The following is a 7,272-nucleotide window of genomic DNA, read 5'->3' as shown; positions in this document are numbered from 1 at the left end:
TAGAAACTTGGCTAAACAGGCTTTAAGGATATTACTAGTTTTTTTAATTTCCTTATATCATTCCCATGTCCATGCTTCATTCTTGTTCCAAAAGAATAAAAATAAAGAATATTATAATGTTTACATAGTAATCAAAGTATACATGAGTAAAGGAAGTGTATGCAATAGGGAGATGTCCTGGTTGTTGCGTTAAATGGCCCAAAAATTACATGAAAAAATGATACTGTATAGCTGCATCCAAAATAATAGTCGAAAAAATATATAATTTTTGTATATCTATACATTTTTTGTGTTATACCTAAAAAGTTATACAAATTTTATACACTTTTTCGACTATCGAATATAAATAGTTGGAGGAAGTGCACAGTTAGCCACTAATTAGAGATGTCTATACTCTTTAGCCATTGTTTAAAATGTATTTACTCTTTAGCTAGTGCTTTGTACTCGGCGAAATCAGAAGATTTGATTTCTCGCTGTCGAGACATTTCGGAAGCATGCCCTGGGGCCCCGAGGGTAGGAGGTCGCAACCGAATTCCCTACCTCGGGACTCGTCGAAGCCCGACTCGGACAAAGGTGGGACTAACGCATTCAACGAAAAGCTACACGCGTCGAGAGGGAATCCCTCACCATATGATCCGTCGTCGGCATCAACGCCTCCGCCCTAGAAGGGATCAAAGGGTAAGCAGAACTGCATCTTCGGCCAAACCTGGTTGAATGCGGCGGAAGGCTGCATAAGGGCTCGCGCCTCGAAATGGCAGGAACATACCAGACCTCGAAAATGTCACCTACACGCCCCGCAGCAGGGAAGGGTTACTCCGCTCCTTTGTTGTTTCTTTCATTTTACTAACCTACATGCAGGCAATCAACCAAGACATTTAGAAATTCTAAACTCCACTCGGAGATCCGAGGCCTCTGCGGAACCCGCCAAGCTCTCTTTCCTCTACCGGGTTTCCAATCTAAAGGTCCTGCCAGCAAGATTATTAGCAGAGCAACGTACCCCCAAGAAAGATATCTGACAAGATCACAGTCCTTTCTTCTAGAGTCGGACGACGTGTGATGACCTCTTCTTAAGGGCACCATCCCCTCGGAAGGGCCAATAAATGGCAGGCTAAGTTCCAAAACGGAAACATATAAACAGATCAGATAATCAGAGGAGCCGCACCCGTGCGGGCCAAGCTCACAGCATCGGGACAATATGTATTTACAACATATATTTACGCCCAGCAATAAAGAATACCTTTTCGACATTTCGTATTTCGGGAAAGGAGATTTCGACATACTCGCGGCAAATGCTTGTCCATCAAATGAGTCCCGATATACTCGGAGACTTAGCATTAACGATTCGACAACTTGCATGACCCCAGGGTCAGAACTCCGGGCTCATCAAGCCCTGGAAGGAAACTCCGAGCTCACGAGAAGCTTTCTTCAAGCTTAAACAAACTCGATGACTCGGAGACTGCTGTTAATCGCCATACAACTGGAAACTCCGAAACTGTAAGACCCCTAGCGGGAAGCCTCGGCATAACCGAATCTATTCTACAAACTGTAAGACCTCAATAGTCATGGAAAACTGTAAGACCTCAATAGGCATGACAAACTGTAAGACCTCAATAGGCCTGACATACTGTGAGACCTCAACAGGCATGAAAATCCCAAAGTTTAGGCTATACGTCGCATTTCTAAGAATCCCTAAAGGGCATAACCTCGATGTAGACGCCTAAACTATTACTAGGGATCAAAAATGGCTACGGCCAAACGCATATGACTACGGTCAAAATGGTTGATACAGCCAAAATAACGCAACTTGGGGACGCTCGACTGTCGCTAAAAAATTGCAGGCCAGTACTCCGAATATACTTCGAAAAGAACCGGTTAAAACAGGCTTCCCTCAATAGGCAAAAATGAGCTCCGACAATGTCGGTTCCAAAAACGCAAGAGCATCGATCTACTCGACCTACGAGCTGTGAACCTTACGAGGTGATCGAAACATCACCGACAATGACTTGAAATCGAGGTTCCTCTGGAACCAACGACGGGTCAGGCAAAAATACTATAAAAAAACCTTAACGAGCATAAAAAAAGCCTATAAAAAGCCCACGGGCAAAAACAACATAAGAGCCATTATCGCCAACTAAGCAAGACTACGGGCCTCATATTGAAAGGTCTCTATGACCAAATAGGGTAAGAGCCATTGTCGCCAGCTAAAAAATCTTGACCACTTGAGGATTGAAATGAGCTTGAATTATAACCCGATTCGGAGATCGGATCCAAAATAGTTAATTATGCAAAGCCTCCGAGCCACATAAGGTCTCAACGTCCAAGCGGCATAAATGCCACTATCGCCGGCCAGAGAATCATGGAAATTTATGGGTCGATTACATCTCGAGTCGCAACGCGACTCGGAGATTCGCCCCAAAAGCTGCAATATGCCTAAGGGCACGACATAAATGCCAATATCGCCGACCAGAGAATCATGGAAATTTATGGGTCGATTACAGCTCGAATCACAATGCGATTCGGAGACTAGCCCCAAAAGCTGCAATATTCCTAAGGGCACAACATAAATGCCACTATCGTCGGCCGGAAAATCATGAAAATTTATGGGTCGATTACAGCTCGAATCACGATGCGATTCGGAGACTGGACCTTAAAGCTACCATATGCCCAAGGGCGCGTCATGGATGTCACTGTCGCCAGCCGAGTAAACCTCCGGACCAAGCACCCATAAGGTCACTTTGACCCAAAGCACAAAAGCTATCATCATCCGCCCACGCAGGCAGAAAAGAGCCTGAGGGCCAATTGAAGCACGAGTCACAATGCGACTCAAAGACTAAGGCTAAACGGCCAGGCCAGGCACAGAGGCCCTAGCACCTGCTCGCGTCAAGGATCGCACTTGAGAGCCCCTGGGTCTGTCCGATCCATCCCAGACCTATGAGGACCTCGCCAAACACCAAAATCGGCCTGACCGGTCGAAAGCAACAACAAAAAAAAAGAAGAGAAAAAAGTGGTACATAAGAAATAAAGCTTCAAATTCTTTCTTATATATTACACGCGCGAAAAGGGTGCATTCTCCATCTATAGGCATGTCCTACATATATTAGAGACAAAGCGACAAAACAACAAAATCTACACTCTGCGCTAAAGGGCTACAGCTCGTCAAATTCGCCCTCCGCAATATCAACAAGAAGTAACCGAGTGTCATGCTCGTCCGCCCTTGCTCGAGCCAATTCCTCAGAGAGAATGAAGCCCCTTGCACTGACCTCCTCGAGTACCTTTATCCGGGATCTACAACGAACATATTCCTCGATCCTCTTTTCCCGGTCGAGGGCTTGCTTCAGTTCAGCTTGGGCATCAACAACATCTTTCATACGAATCGCCATCTCACGATCAGCCTTAGTTCGGCTTAATGTCGCTTCTGCCCGGGCATCAATTATTTCGGCTCTGACCTTCGAGATATCATATTCAAATTTCCCAATCATATCCGCTTGAACTTTGTCATTGTCATGAGTCAAGCTGAGTTGGGCCTCGAAGGCAGAGACTTTAGCCGAGATGCTCATCTCCTCTAAAGCGAGAGCCTGCACCTGAGCCCTTAACTCCTCGCAAGCAACTCTGATGCGATTGACATCGCCCTTGAGGTACTGTAAGGCCTCCAACTTTTTCTGCAACTGATACGACAAAAAGGAATTAGCCTTAAGGTTAGAAAGGAGCGAAGCACACACTACAGGAAGTTACCTGCTCCATAAAATAACTCTCATAGTTTGAGCTCCGGTACGCCTCATATCGCCAATGTTGCAGCTCAGCTTCTTTCTCCTCGCTAAGGAGCCTAAGAGATTCGCCCTCACCCAGAATTTTCTGAAGCTTGGCCCTTGACGGAACAGCTCAGACCTAAGCCCATCACAGGCCTGCATGAGGAAGATTCAATAGAGGGAGAAGGACACGGGATACAGGGAAACTGTACATAAAACTCACCACAAAGTGAAGCCGACGGACTTCCTCAAAGTCGGAACACACTCCTGTTGATCTTGCCCCTGAGACCCCAGAATAACTGACCCCGGGCAAAGCATATTCGCTCAAAGGAACCGCCGACCGGGAATCAGGCACTTTGGGAGCAGCAAACTCGGGCGACGCCCTTTCCTCAGAAATGTGAGCCCGACCAGCGCCATTTAAGGCTCTGTCACACCGCAGTTGCTGATCTCTCTTGTCGCCATCGCCCCTCGACCCGAAAGCCAACGACTCCTTCCCCTTTTCGGAGGAACATTTCCCCATCCTAAGGAATCACCCGATATCTGTAAACGGCATAAATGGAAGGGGAAAGGGTTACCTCAGGTATACAAAGGCAAGGCAAAGGCAACAAACGCGCATACCTTGGTATTGCGCTCCCCATCCAGTACGAAGTACAACTCACCATCTGTGCTAGTCGTAGGATGAATGGGTCACCAGCGTTCGGACCCAACCGGGCTAGGGGTGTGCATTTGATTTATCGATTCGATTTGACCCTTATCGATAACTACTTATTGATTATCGATTTATACATATGCTTATCGTTATCGTTTCAATAAGGTTTCGATTTTTTCGATTTCGATTTATCGATTTTTGGGGCTTATCGATTCGGTTATCGATTACACTAATAAGAAAATTTGCGGGATTCCACGGAAGTTATATTGCTATAGACACGCCTAACTAATATGGACAAAAAGAAGCTAAAATAAGACGAACACCGTTTATAATATAAAAATTGTGTCAATAAGCACATGCAACGAAACTAAAGTAAAGGATCGAATGTATGCCACCAACACTCCAACGGTATAAAAAAATACAAATACATCATCATGGCTAATTCTATTTTCCATTAATTTGAACTTCATTCCCTTGGGCTTTAAATATGATCATTCCTTAAATGTGGTAGATGAAATAATAGGGTTAGGGACTTAGGGTAAAGGAAATTGTATTATAGAATAAGGGTAAAAAAAAATTGTATATCTTATTGGTTTATCGATAAACCGATAACTGAAGAGGGCAAAATCGAAATCGAAATCGATAACTCGATAAGGAAAATTTGAAATCGAAATCGATAAATCGATAAAACGATATCGATAAACCGATAACAAATAATCGATTCGATTTATCGATTAACCGATTTGAATGCACACCCCTAAGCCGGGCAGGTCATGGACCTCACCCGACATCCACGAAGTTGCTGCAACAAGGGAAACAACATTATTACTTAGCTGATTTTCTCTATATGCGGAATCTGAAAAAGCACCAAACGCCTCACTCACATGAATAATTCCACCCTTCGGGAAATGGCAAAAACTCCACATGGATAATATCGGTCGTCCGGACCCGGATAAACCAACCGGGCCACTCTCGATCCCCTCCATCCTCGTTGTCAACAATGAAGGGCATGGACGAACGACACCTCAGAGTTAGCAGGCCTCGATGATGAAAGGGCCAATACATCCTGACAAGGTGGTCAAGCGTGAATTCAAGCCCGACCTTCTCCGCAAAGAATCTCATCATCAGTGTCGTTCGCCAAAACGACGGATGAATCTGTGCCAGGGTAACCCGATACTTCAAGAAAAAATCAGGGAGTGCAATGAATGAGGTCGAAAAGCACGAGCCAGGGGTCACATCATCGATATGGCGTCGCCGAAAGAAGCTCGAGGAGTCAAGTGTTAGAATCATTTCCCATCACTTCGATATGGGAATCGCGGAGACTATCTGTACGTAGCAAAATCAGAAAACTTGATTTCTCGCTGTCGAGACATTTCAGAAGCATGCCCCGGGCCCCCGAAGGTAGGAGGTCGTGACCGAATTCCCTACCTCGGGACTCGTCGAAGCCCGACTCAGAGAAAACGAAGAACGAAGCCAGGATAGAGGGGGAAGCCCTCTAGGCACATGGCTACGTCTGGCAGGCCCGGCCTATACAGATCTTATGATGAAGCATCATATCAAGCCATCCCATCACCGTGCTTTGTAATCAATCCCCACATACTTGTTGCCGAGTCTCCCCTCATATATAAAGGGGACTTGCCCCACCTTGTAAGGGACTGAGAGCTCCAATTATCCTACTCAAGTGCAATAATATCTTCTCTCTCTCTCTCTCTCTCTCTCCTCTAAATTTCTTATTCCCCTTGGTTCAAAGTCATTTATCTTCGGTCATTCTTCTTATCACTTGGTATTGGCCAGAGGCCACCCCCGTATTCATTGCCTCTTAACTTATTCTTCATTCTATAGCTTAATATTGGCCGAAAGAGCCCTATCTTGTTATACCTTTAACTGTTATCCCATCCCCGGCTATCCCCGATAGTTCAAGATCGATACTAACGCCGACCCCGAGGTCCCATCGACCATCTCTACATTTGGGTAACAGGCCCCTTTGGTTTGATTACTGCCTTGTTTTAGCTCGCATTTTATCATTTCACTTCACGTTCTTAGCATTAATTGCTTTAACAACTAGCTCGGGAATAGATTACATATTTTTAGAATTCCATTTATAAATTTAATTGTTGTTACCATTTTCACGGTAAACATGCTTAATAAATTTTTATTCGCCCGGACGAAAATACCTTGTGCTAGACATGGGTGTTGTGTAAATATAAAGGACATGGCGTCCTTAACTTCATGAATGACGTGTAAATATGAAGGACATAATGTCCTTAACTTGTATTTGCAGCATTTGTTGTTAAACTTTAGGACCTCATGTCCTTAAATTCATATATGCAGTGTAAATGTTAAGGACATAGTGTCCTTAACTTTACGAGTGTTGTGTAAATATTAAGGACATTGTGTCCTTTACTTCATGAATGATGTGTAAATATTAAGGACAAAGTGTCCTGTCAAGTCATTAACTTCATATGTGCAGTGTAAATATTAAGGACAAGGCGTCCTTAACTTCATGGGTGCAGTGTAAATGCTAAGGACACCATGTCCTTAATATTTACCCAGCATTCATTAAGAAAGAGTAAAAATGTCTTTTCATATTAATTTTAATAGAGTATTGACTATTTTTTCTCAACATTAAAAATACTGGATAAAATTAAATGTCATGCTAAAAAGTGACTATCCCACATTATTTCTACTAAATAGTTTCTGGTGGGGGCTAAAAGTAATAATACACCACATTACTTGGAGGAATTTATGGAGTCTACCTATTAAACTAAAACTAATTACCCGATTATACCCACTTGAATAATAATTACTATGCATACCTCTTTCATATAAAATTATTACCCATCCATCCATTAAGAAAGTCTTTAAAGACTTCAGGGA

The sequence above is a fragment of the Nicotiana sylvestris genome, chromosome 8 (assembly GCF_000393655.2).
Source record: "Nicotiana sylvestris chromosome 8, ASM39365v2, whole genome shotgun sequence".
NCBI lineage: Eukaryota > Viridiplantae > Streptophyta > Magnoliopsida > Solanales > Solanaceae > Nicotiana > Nicotiana sylvestris.
Note: the sequence above shows the minus strand (reverse complement) of the source record.